The sequence below is a fragment of the Triturus cristatus genome, chromosome 3_2, assembly GCF_964204655.1.
Source record: "Triturus cristatus chromosome 3_2, aTriCri1.1, whole genome shotgun sequence".
Classification (NCBI taxonomy): domain Eukaryota; kingdom Metazoa; phylum Chordata; class Amphibia; order Caudata; family Salamandridae; genus Triturus; species Triturus cristatus.
The window spans coordinates 891,022,230-891,035,838 of NC_140584.1; the positions used below are offsets into that span (position 1 = coordinate 891,022,230).

The 13,609-nt window shown below is 43.6% G+C and overlaps 1 pseudogene across 1 annotated transcript in view; it reads left to right on the top strand.

The window, feature by feature from the left end:
- Nucleotides 1–13,609, top strand: part of LOC146858397 (transient receptor potential cation channel subfamily V member 1-like) — a 989,609-nt pseudogene that overhangs the window by 910,610 nt on the left and 65,390 nt on the right. Inside the window, exon 15 of the transcript XR_014980020.1 lies at nt 7,701–7,816. The product of XR_014980020.1 is annotated as a transient receptor potential cation channel subfamily V member 1-like (transcript). The remainder of the gene's footprint in view (nt 1–7,700; nt 7,817–13,609) is intronic.

Below are 13,609 nucleotides of genomic sequence, written 5' to 3' on the forward strand. Positions count from 1 at the left end.
GCCAGGGTCAGTCAGCACCCGGCCCTCTCTATCTGTGATCCCCGGGAGGGTCTGTGCCTGATGCCGCCCCTGACACAACCTGTACAACATGGTCCCCGATTTGTCTCCCCACTGACAAACCCGACTTCTCGTAGCTAACCACGCCTGCCTCGCCTCGTCCAGCAGGAGCGAGGCATATGTTTGCTGGGCATATTGCAACTGACACCGCGTGGCCCCCCCGGATTCCCCCTGACTACTCCTCTCGAGCTCCAGAATCTCCCGCTCCGCCTGAACCAATCCCGCTTCACGCGCTCGGGGGGCCGCCGCACTATATGAGATGTCAACTCCCCGCAGCGTAGGCTTGCAAGCTTCCCATAGGATATCAACTCCCGACACCGAGCCCACGTTTCGGGCCCAGTAAAGATCCAGCGCCTCCGTCATGCGGGCGCAGTAGTCGTCCTGCCGAAGATGCCAGCCCGAAAGGCTCCAGCGAAATTGCCCACCGACCCCCCCCCACGCATATGATTTTGAAGGTATTTTTCAAAATCTAAATTCTTACGCACCGGCTTATATTTATAAAGAACAAGTGCAGCAAAATCCAATTGATAATAACAAATGTTCTACTATTCTATGCTCCTGCATGTCTTCCAATAAAAATGGTACCTCACTTGTGTGAGTAGGCCAAAACATAACATGGACTCAAACCTTTTTTCCAGTAAAAACTGGCCCTTTTCCCTAATGTGGGTAGTTCTGGATTTTGGGTCCTAGCTCAGCCGGCACCTAAGGAAGCCTAGGAAGCTTGCACATTTTTGAAAACTAGACATCTGGGTCCTCCAGAGTTGGGTGACATGCGTGGCTCTCACCAAGTTTTTTTACCCAGAATCTCTTGCAAATCTCAAACGTTGGCTAAAAAAGAAAAAATTTCTCATATGTCTTTGATGGAAAGTTCTGGAAACTGCGGGAAACCAATAACCTCCTTCCACGCAACATGCGCAGTTCCCAGAAGAAGACGCGCTGGAGGAGGATGGAAGCCCGGGGACGCCGCCGATAAGGTAAGGTTATTTAAAAATTGATTTTTTAATGTATTTAATACTGCGGGAGGGAGGCGGGCGGGAGGCGGGATGTGCATAACGGAACTATGTGGAGAGTGCGGAGATTGGTTCCATCTCCGTGCCTCTCCGCATAGGTCCCTTACGCACATTATGCCCACCCTTAGTAGTCACTCTTCCATCACCACTTGGATGCACCTTACAGACGTTTGCCTGACTTTCACTAGTCATGGGATAGGCTTTGTGTGACTCACTATATTTTGATAATGGCTTTTCACATGGAGGTAAAGTAGTGGTCTTGGAATGATACTTAGGTTTAATGTCACTTGCTTGTCACTCCTATTTTCCTCCATTACCGCATTAGGTGTTTGAGATCTTATGATATTATTTGTTGTTCATGGTATTGGGCATTTCTTTTGGCTCATGCTCTGCATTGCCCACCTTGTGCATGCTAACACATGTCTGCTTGGAGTTGTTTTCCACTTCTGACACGGGGAGATTTCAGAATAATATAACTTTGTAAGGTGTTACCTTGGCCTGTGTTTTGTTTGTTTTTATGCAGCCTTGAGAAAGTTGCGGCAGGATTTCCCTTTGTAAGCAACAAAACACGTGTTGGCTGTCTGAAGCAAGACCAAAAGAATAAAGAAAGACAAAAAGAATTGAAATAACTTGTGTATAATTTGTGCTTACATTGCGCACTTAACGAATTGTTGATACACCTATGATGTGTGCTGAGGATTTCTTTATATATTCCTTCGACCCAGCATTCCCTTAAGTCTCCTGATTAAAATGATAATTCACTTCTGTGGGTAGCCGTAGTGCCCTCAGCATGAAATGGTCCAAAACACAACATAGACAGATCACATTTTTACACTAAATAATGAACCCTTTTTCTAGACTGTGGATAGTGGTGGATTTTGCTCCTAGCTCAGCCGGCGTCTAGAGAAACCTAGTAAACTCAACATTTTTTAAGACTAACCAGCTGTAGGAATCCAGGGAGGGGTGACTTACATGGGTTTCACCAGCTTCTGTTACCCAGAATCCCTTGCAAACCTCAAACTGTGACTAAAAACAATTTTTTATCACATTTCTGTGATGGAAAGTTCTGGAATCAGCAGGAGCCACAAACATCATTCCAACCAGTATTTCCCTAAGTCGCTCAATAAAAATGGTACCTCACTTATGTGGGTAGGCCTGTTGCCCGCAACAGGAAAGGGCCCAAAACACAACAGAGACACATCACATTTTTACATAGAAAATGGCCCCTTTTGTTGTTTTTGCAATGTGTGTAGCTGTGGATTTTGGGCCCTAGCTCAGGCAGCACCAAGGCAAATCTAGCACATTTTTTAAAACTAAACAAGGTGAGATCAGGGGGGTGTGACTTGAGTGACTCCTACCAGGTAATTTTACCCAGAATCCTTTGCAAATCTCAAAATTCTATAAAAACTCCTCAAATTTTTCACATATTTCTTCGTGGAACTGTCCTGGAATCTGTGGGAAGTCACAAATTTCCTGCCACCCTGAATTCTCACACATCTCTCGATGTGTGGGTGGGCCAAGAGACTACAACACAAGCGGCCCTAAAGCGCTGCATTAGTAGATAAGCTATAGGAGTAGCTGCTGTATTTGGTCCCATGCTGTTGTGGTGCCACCCATGCAATCCTACGAACCACTGACATTTTTTAAAACTAAGCAAACACAAGGAGATGATGGATAGAGCGCTGAAACTTTTTAGACACTCACCCCCAGTCACAGATCTAGGTCGGATCCATCATCGTTCTTTAGCTCACTTTGCCACCCCAGTTCAGACCCCGCCATATGCAATTCAGTCTTGAACCTGTTCCTCATGGGAACAGTCCAGCCCGACCTGCCAAGCCAGGCGTGCATGCATGCGCATTTGTGAGAAGAAGTTGCCGCTGAACCAGGAAGAGGGAGCCCCGGGACGCCGCACCGCAGGTAAGGTATTTTCTCTTACTTTAAAATACTTTAAATTATTTTAAAATGAGGGCGGGCGTGAGGCAGGCGGCGCGTAGTGGGGCTACGTGGAGCGCGCGAGTGTGCGTAGATTTGGCCACACTACGCGATGCTCTACGTAGCCCCACTACGCCCACTACGCCCAGGGTTAATCAGAAGTCATCCACCTCAATTATGGCCCTGCCACAGATCGCCTATTGATACAGATCGATCACTGGGTAACAATCCAACTATCTATTGCCGGTAGGATAGCCATCTTTACAATGGTCGTTCTGCCTCGCTTTCTCTACTTGTTTTTAAATATTCCCATTCCCCTCATAGCTAAATTTTTTGCTACTCTCAGGAGCATGTTGACACGACTAATTTGGGCCACTATACAGGCCCGGGTGGGATGGCAGACGCTCACAATGCCCTTTGCGCGAGGTGATTTTGGAGTGCCCGATATTTACTTATATTACCTAGTAGTACAGAGAAACTATGCCTAATTCTGGTACCCCCCGGATGCACAGCTATAGTATCTGAAGCCTGAACATTTGCAGGCATGGCCCTCTCCCCTTTCCACCATCCTTCCGCTCGGCCTAGCGAGGATACCCATGGAAATCCATACATTGCAAACAACATGCTGGACTTGGGAAAAGCTCCGTAGACACCTGAAGGCCGACAGCCCATGGTTACCTCTGACCACTGAAACTCTGGCGCAGCATGCACTCACCTGATGTCACTTTCAAGCCATGGGAGCTATGTTTCAAGATGGCGTTCAATGGCGGATATATTGGAGGGCCATGGCATATCCATTTTAGATAAGTTTCTAATTCACAGGACGCAAACCTCACTGGTCGTCGCGAAACGTCCCTCAACAGTGGAGCCACAGGAATTCCCTGCCCTATCTACAATAACTATATCGCCTGACAGTACACACCTAGTATCCTGACTGCATCGCCTTTCCCAGACTCTCCGCCCGGAAGTGGGTGGGGGAGCGCAGGTGGATTGGGAGGGAGATTAGGAACACCTCCTAACAGATACGTTGCGGGCATACTGTTGTGAACAAACCCGCTATATCTCCAGCAATTACAAGCACAAACTAATCCACTTTAAATATATATATAGATCTTATGTTACCCCCAAACTTATTGCAAAAATTTACCCGGCTAGGCCTGACAATCGCCAGAGGTGTGCAGCCGTGTACGCTGATTTTATTAATTTGGTATGGAATTGCCCTCTTAACCTCGCGTTCTGGGAGGTGGTCTTTGAGCACCTGGCATTGGTGGTTGAATCGGTGCTGACACTCTCCCTGCTGCTTGCGTTGCTGGGATATGTTCGTCCTCTAGGGCCTGGGATTCAGCGCTTTACTGCATTGGCCCTACTGTTAGCCAAGAGACAGATCTCCTTGCATTGGGGTGGGCCTGCACAGCCAACAGTGAAAGCCTGGATGAGAGATCTCATGTACTGTGACACGACTAGCAATATCTATGCAATGTTGCTGCCCATGGCTTCCCGACCAAAGAACATTTGGCAGCCGCTCCGCTCCTACTTGCTACTCCACCCTGAACTTACAGACTGAATAAATCTCACAGCTAAGATAAATTTTCTGTTAACTAGCCTGATTTAAAAAATAGACCTGCTTGTACCTCTCCTCGTGTGAACCTGCATTGTTATTTGACTGTTGGTATTACACTTGCCATTGTCGTACCTTTTGCTAATGTCTACTCAACATACTATATACTGTTTTTATCATGGGAATCATTTTTGGAAATGTAATTAAAACAATTATAAAAAAAGCAAGTAGGAAAACACAGGGCTGGGTGAGATGGGCACAGGGGACAATAAACACATCTTTCCTGCCTCTTTCCTTTCTTAGAGCAGACTCTGCAATGATAACATGATCCAGACTTTTTAGCTGTTTCAGGATTGCGGTTGGCAAAGTATCGATCCTGTAATCGTGTCATGTCCTCTGAGCATATAAAGTGGAGGCTGCTGCTTCTGTGGCAGTAAGACTTTCAATGAAAGTGATCTGAAAGTCAAGGAAAGACAAGTCTTTCTGTGGTGGTTTGACGATAAACAACATACACATTGCAGGTGAGTAAACAACTTCTTATACCAAATTTGGGTTTTACGACTTGCATTGTGTGGCTGAAGAACCTGGTTATTCTTATCTACTCTGCTCATGTACTTGTAATCAAGTACACGGGTGGGCTTGTGAACTTTGGCCATCTGACCCCAAACCGTGATTGGAGAAAAGTGCTCTCATCATGAACTGTAGGGAGCACATACACATCACGCCTATCAGAGAACTAGACTGTGAGCAGTTCCTTGGAAAGTAACGCAGTGCTGTGGGATTTCTAGAGCTTCTTACAAACAAGCTCCTGCAGGAATCTTTTGAGGCAGCAATGACCTGTACCACATGCCACAGTGCCAGCTTTGTACAGCTCACTGACCAGCTCTATTCCTGTATAGAAGTTATCCACATAAAGGTTATAAGCTTTGCGAAGGAGTGGCTGGACAAGCTCCCATACAATCTTTCTTGTATCTCTTAGTGTGGAAGGGCAATCTACAGGGTTTAGATTGGAGTCCTTCCCTGTATACATAACCAGGAGAGCTCTCACACAGCATGTACAACTTGATGCCATAGCGTGCTCTTTTGCTCACAATGTACTTACTGCCTGAAAAGTAATCACCCTTTGTACAGGAACAAGGACTCACCAATGGCAATATTCTTTCTGGGAGTGTAAATCTCAGGAAACCTGGCAGACAAATCTTCCATGAAAGAACAAATTTTGAACTAACTATCATGATCTGGTTGGTCAGGGGCAATGCAGCAGAATTGTCTTTGAAATGCAGCATACACTGCATTAGCAAAAACTGATCTCTTCTTATGTACAGTGCAAAGATGGGTGTTAGCCAAACTGTGCGAGTAGACCAGTAGGACTTCAAGCTTGGTTTTCGCACTACCCTAATTATTAGTGCAATGCCCAAAAATATCAACATTTCCTCTCCCTCAGAAGCTGTCTCAGCATCTGCTTTCTCAATCCATTAACATGCCTCATAACTGTCCTCCATAACCCAAATTAGGCCTGGCCAGCAGTCATCCACGAGATGCCATCTCCGCTGACTGGCTAAAACTTTCCTTCTAAAACACTGTCCTAAGTAGAAGGCAGATGTATTGTTCTAAATCAGTTGGTGGATTTATGTGTGTGAAAAGTGTGCAACAGTAAATAAACATAAAATTACTTATCTGGTTTCCTGAATCTGCAGGTTCTCGAAAGACTCTTAAACAAAACACAACATTACTTAATCTTGCCACATACCCAATACCACAGCTTACTTTTGTCATGGCTTATGCTAAAAGTGTATTGTTTGGGGACTTGTTTGGCCATTGCCAGTATAAAAGTAATTTCCCAAAGCTACAAATGTACCTTTGATCTCAAGAAGCACACATTCACATAGTAGTCCCTGAAGCTTTGTGGGCAGGCGTGCTCCTTGTGAAAACTCACAATGCTATCACTAGGGTCAATGGAATTATGCGGCAGGAGAGTATCAAAATATGCAACAGGGTTGACTAAATAATGCAGCATGAAACTGCAAATTATGGTATTACTTCATTATTTTATGATTTCTAAACATGGTAATACAGTCTGGGCAAACATTTCACCTTATTAGTACCAGTTTATCAACCAAATTCAGAAATAAACAACTGAGAAAGAACTGTTAAACATTGGTGCAGACCCTTCCACTGCATGCAAACAAATGTTGCCACATTGATCCCTTTCCATTAGTACATGCTGCATAATCTGCAAATGGTACACTAGTGGCATATGCAGTGTACATATTTTTAGAAATGTGTGTTTTCCCCTGGTGGGCACAATCTTGTAGGCAGGGGAAAACACACATTTGAAAATATATATATATAAGGTCCTTGAAAGGGGTTGATGGTTGTGCTGGGGGATGGCCCCCCTACCTAAATTTATTTACTTTTTTTTGGAAATGTGTCATTCCCATGGGAGCCACGATTGGGCCACAAGGAAATCAAATTTCCCCCCAAAAAGTTTGGGTCCCACAGAAGTTCGGCCCATATGCAAGTCAGGCTGACCCCTGACAAATTCACGTATTGTTTTTTTAAAAAAAGGTCAATTTAAATCAATTGCTCCCCCAGGGAAAAAACACCTTTCAAAGAAAAAATATATTTTTGCCCAGTGGGGGGCTGGTAAGTAGCCATGAGGGCCTACCCCTTACAACGTCCCTGGTGACCGCGATCCACAGCCCAAAAACCTATTTCAGAGATGCCTCATTGGAAAGGGGAGACACTCCCTTGGAACCCTGGGAAGCCTTTTAGGCATTTTTCTAAACTATAGTACGTGAGGGCTTTTACCTGCTTCTTCCGCCTCTCTGGTGGGGAATCTGTGACATAAGCACACCATCGCAGATTGATTGGAATATGGTCTTTGGCTGATGCGGGAGCAAAGTCTTGTTTTCCCCGCCCTTTACTTTAAAAAAAGCAATCCTCCAGTCCAAACACCAGAGGATCAACTTCAGCCTTCCCCTCTGTCGGACAGTAGCCGTCAGGAGCACTGGGGAGGGTGTGTGGCCATCGGTCATTGTCCGACGGCCACACTCACCTTTCCTGTTGTCATTACATGTTATTTATAGTTGTTTTACCGGGTTATGCTCATTGACTAAAGCCAGTATTTCCTTTCTGGTCAGGTGTGTAGAGGTGAACTGGAGTGATTGGAAGGAAAAACTCTATGTTCTTAATGAAGATCCTGGCAAAAGAAAGAAAAATGTACTGAACATTTCGAAGGAAGAGAGGCCTCATAGAGGTAAGAAGTAAATGTTGGGTGGAAACATTTGACATATTGACATATTCAGGTTGATGAATGAATATACAAATGTCCGATGGTGGATGATTGAATTATGGCTGGATGGATAATTGATGGTTAAATGCTGTATAGACATGTGCATGGAGGAGATGATGAACACACTAATGGAGGGATGGATGGAAGGCAGTATGAACGAATAGATTGATAGATGGCATTTTTTTTAATCTGCCTCACCCCAGGATACAAGTCAGCTAATGTATGAGAATAGAAGTAATCCAAGCACCTCACCTTTAACTAAGGGCCTGATGTAAAGTTTGACTGGTAGGCTGAACTCCTCTCCCCAAGACAGATGACAATCATGTATATATATATATATATATATATGTATATATTGAATTTGAAATAAATCGCCGTCTGTGCCATAATTCTTCACGGTGTTGGTGCCTGTTTGTGGAAAGACGATCAGGGTGTTAATATATATATATATATATATATATATATATATATATATATATATATATATATATATATTACCTACTGGCGGTCGCCAGTAGGTAATTATAGTTAGGACCTCTTTTCCATAGGAAATCCGCAACATTCTATTTGGAATAACTTTGGCGCCGGTCGACGAATCCTCGCGAATTTCTCAAAATAGGTGGGGCGCTACGCTCCGCTCCTACCCTGAAAGTCTCGGGGGGATTCGTCAAGCGGGGGCTGAGATAAAAGGGGGGTCCCAAAACGCGTTTTCCCCATGCATTTTTCCATAGGACCTTTAGACAGGGCTACAGCCCGAACGGCTGAACAGAATTACTTGAAATTTGGCAGAGAGGTAGCCATAAGGTCAAGGAAGTGCCTTTTGCAGGTCTGGTGTAAATCTGTTCAGTATTTCCGGAGAAAATAGCATTTAAAAGCATATATATATATATATGCGCGCAGGGTGCGCGCACCGTGCGAGCACCGTGCGAGCACCCTAACGTGCGCGAGCGTAATTCTGATTGGTGGTTACATGTTAGTCAACGTTCGAATCGGTCGAAATCAGGAAGTGTCGGCCGCCATTTTGTTTGTTTTCAGTGCGAGAGTGAAAAAGGAAGGTGGCGAACGTGAAAAGGGGGCAGGGTAGAGAGGTCCTGACCCCCTAGCCTTTGTCAGGGGGTCCCTGAAGGACCCCGAAGGCAAAACAAAAAATTATTTTTTTTTTAAAAATCGCGGGGGTGCGCGCACAGTGCGCGCACCCTGAAAAACACAAAAAAAAAATTTTTTTTTACAAAAAAAAAATAATAATTCGCAGGGTGAAAACCAAAAAAAAAAGAAAATAATAAATTTTAATACGTAGTTTATTGTAAAATAAATATATAAAAAATAATACATAAATAAATTAGCATTTAAAAAACCGTACAAATTCACTGAAAAAACCATAGGTTTCACACACGTTATAGTTAGGAATTAGCATTTAAAAAACCTTGCTAATTCACTGAAAACACCATAGGTTTCACACATGTTATAGTTAGCTGGACATTTTACTGATAAAAAACCAATGAAATTCCCCCGTTATAGTTACTGTAGGCAACTATAACTCACGCGACCGTAATCCTCTGCTGATGACATATGTGTCTTTATGAAAAAAAAATATTTGTAATATATGTATAGCTAAAATTTAATGGAAGAAGACATGGGCAAATAAGTGTCTAAATACAGTATTAGCATCAGCAGAGGATTGCGGTCGCGTGAGTTATAGTTGCCTACAGTAACTATAACGGGGGAATTTCATTGGTTTTTTATCAGTAAAATGTCCAGCTAACTATAACATGTGTGAAACCTATGGTTTTTTCAGTGAATATATATATATATATATATATATATATATATATATATATATATAGATACATAGATAGATAGATAGATAGATAGATAGATAGATAGATAGATAGATAGATAGATAGATAGATAGATAGATAGATAGATAGATAGATAGATAGATAGATAGATAGATAGATAGATAGATAGATAGATAGATAGATAGATAGATAGATAGATAGATAGATAGATAGATAGATAGATAGATAGATGGGTAGATAGGTAGATAGATATAGACACGAAGTAAATCCGCCGCTCTTCAAACATTGCTGTGGCTTTTCGACTCAGTCTTGTTCACAGTGAGTGTGCTTATTTTTATAAAAGGTTAGTCAATTTATGTTTGTACACAAAAACAGGCATTCTGGGAAATGCTATTCAGTCCACATGTGGCCATGCACACTAGTGACTAATGCACAAATGTCCGATGGTGGACGATTGAATTATGGCATTGAGGAAATATGAATTTTGTGATCAGTTATGTCCCCTATCGTAGACCCCAACGGCTCCATGTACATGCTATACGTACATGTATGTTCCCTCCAGTTCCAGTTTTGAAGACGCAAATACATGTGCGTCCACCGTCAACATGTCCTCTTTCAGATCCGCCATGAATGGGTCAGATATTCCATTCCTAAGTATGAAAGGCCACCGACTTTATGTGGTTCACTTTCCACATTTTACAGATTCAGGCGAGTAGGCCCTGAATTCTGTCATCAAGCCTTTTCCTGTCTTCTGCCTCTGAAAGCTCCAGTCTGAGCCTGCATCTGTATCCATGAACTTTGTCCTACTCCCTGCGCGGCTAACGGTGCCTGATCCAGCATATTGCCTGCCAAAAACTGTATTTCACCTTCAAGATTATCTACTCCGCTCCTCATCCGATGCATTCCTGTCTAGTAGTTTAGGTAAACATTCCTCCAGCTACCGTGCAAAGGGCCAGGCCTCGCTGGCCTCGCTGTCCTCGCTGTCCTCATGCAAGTAATTCATAGGCCCCGTTACCATGGAATATTCCTACCCCCACGCATCTCATGTAGACACTTAGATGCTTGTACACTCACTAACAGTCAGTATAGAATAGATTCTACTCTAGAAACCTTTCCTTTTGGATAACACAGTTCTTTAAACATAGGATATTAGATATGATTTGGGATTAGGTTGACATGACCCCCAGACTTCTGTCTCCACATGTAGAGCTAAATGTCAAGTCCCCTTCACCCTCTAGTTGCACGTCAATCACACGTCATGCGGCTGCGCGCGCATCTCTGCCAAATATTTCTGCTGACATTGCAGGATTCTTTTATGGATCCACCCACTTGTGACATCATGTATAATGACGTTTATTAAATTACGCCCATATGACCGCCTCTATTAGTTACGTATGCACCTTTTATCTGTACTATCAGCTGTTACGCCTCTTGCATCTGTTTCACTGTAATGCATTTTCTATAAAACTGCTTATCTGTCAATAATGTATGCCCTTCCTTCCTGAACTTTCGTGGTGATGGAATAGAAAGCCTACAATTCGAATTGTATTCCTTTGTATAGGAATAAAGCCTTTTAAACCCTCTAATACCACGGATTCTGCCTCTTATATTTACTGAGTTATTCTTACTAGACTTTACCGCATAAAAAATAGTACCGGTAATGAAATATTTACCACATAAATTGGCGCCCGAACAGGGACACTTTCTCATCTCACGCGCCGGCGGTGCGTTGCAGGCCCGGTCTCCTGCCAGAGCTGAACGGACAAAAACGCGTACCAGCAGGATTTCCTGTATCTCCCTCCGGCCAAGCGGGGGCGACTGAGGCTGCGATCAACACCCAGACGAGGCGGTGAGAAGTGCGAAGTATCCCGACCAGAGCCTAGCTGAGAGAGCAAGATCCGAGGTATACAGAGGCCCACCAGGTTCCGAAGTTCCGAGTCCAGTCGAGTCGAGTCCAGTCCGGTCCAGTTTCAGTTCCGTTCCGAGGCCTTCCATTCCGAGCTACCCGGTGAGTACCATTACCGGGGAGGCATTTTACGTGCACATAGTCTGTGCCGGTCAAGACGGGTTTGGGTACACAAATCCGGTCTGCACTGTTTCAGCAGTGTATCTGTACTGTTTAGCAGTATATATAGTATGTCTTGCATATAAATAAGTATTATCTAGTGTCAGTATTATGTCAGTAACTAGTTTTCTATTAGTTATCATTGTTCGTTAAAACAGTTAAATGTTAAATGTTTTAAATATATATTGTGGTGTGAATGACTGTTCATTATTGTGTTCCTTGCATAAAGTGTGTTCTAGTAATAAGGTCTAAAAATGCCGCTCTTTTCGAAACTAAGACAGATCAAAACTAGAAAAGGTGTACTCGAAGAAGCTGTTCCCATCCCACCTAGGGACACTCCAGGGTACTTTATGTATCATAAGCATGGCCTAGATGCCGTATTATTTCTTGATTTATGGGTGGACTACACCAAGGACTTGCCAGAAAATCAGAGATGGCCCGCAGCAGGGACCTGGGATGCAGATAGCATCATGAGAGTAGAAGAAGAATTATGGAAAAAGAAAGCCAGACAGTCACAGAAAGATGCCATTGAATTATGGCGTAAAGAATCATACAGACGAACAGAAAAAGCACTCAGACAGGAAGAGAAAGGTAGAGAGAATTCAAATAAAACTCGAGAAAATCTATTACTTGAGGAAGGTACCCGAGTAAACTCAGAACAAGTAGATAGACAAAGAAACACTCTTATGAATGGTATGTATCCTCTTCTGGCCGAAGGGTTACCTAAGGCTACCCCGGAAATACCAAAAGACTTAACTCCTCCATTGCTCCCGATAAAAGCACATCCCAAAACACATCCCAAAACGGCAAAGGACGTTTTCCTTTCCTCCTATTTAGATGACGTAGCTCCCGAGTATGCTAATGCCATGCCACCCACACCGCTTGCCGATGGTGTTCAACACCAAGAGCATCCGTCTGTATCCCCGCAACTACAAACTCCTACACAAGTTCCCACAGGTCCGTCCGTCTCTACAGTTTTTCCCGCATCTACAATCTCTATCCTACGTCCAACGAATCCTTTCGTGCCTAGTGCCTCAGATGGTGCTACAGGAGGTACGACAGACATGTTTGCCACCCCGCCGCGAAATAAACAGACCCTTAGAGATTTAGCACTCCAACGTACACCCCAATTAGCGACATCCGACATGTTTAAAGAACAGCTTGTGGATTGTAGATACGATCCAGTGCCAGGTAGACAGGACAAATTGCTCATATCATCACTACGTATACGACGAGCTACATTATATTTAATGACGATACCAGGAATGGTTGAACACCTAGACAATATATATCGCTTTGTCCAAACAGGGCGAGGTTCAGAAAGTATTAACGAAGCTATGGAATACCAGAAAGTGGATGTACAAAGACAACTACTACGTTTTTTCATAAATTGTGTAATTAGGAATCAAGACAGGCCCGGGGCAGATCACGATACCATGCAAAGACTTGTCAAATGGGGTCAGAACATATCAGAAGAAAAACATGATAAACAGGCGTGTATAATCGCCATGTGTCGAAAGATCCGCAAGGAAGTAGAACGAATACATAAAGAAAGACGAGAAACAGACAGAGTAGAATCAGAAGAGGAGGAGGAGCAAGACTCAGAACAATTAGAAACGATAGCTTATGTAGGTAGAGGAAGACCCCATAATAATACTAGAGGCTTTAATGATCAGATACGTCCAATACGTCCAGAATATAATAGACATTTTCCAAACCCTATGTTAAATACAAAATCCCCCGAACACCTATTCCAAGCCGCTGATAAATTACTCCGAGACCGAAGGGGGTACCATATGCTCGATTCCATGGACGAACAAGAATTAGCCAGGTCCGCAGTACAATGGGCTGATAGTCCCAGCGAATACAATGATGATGCACTAGCGCACACAT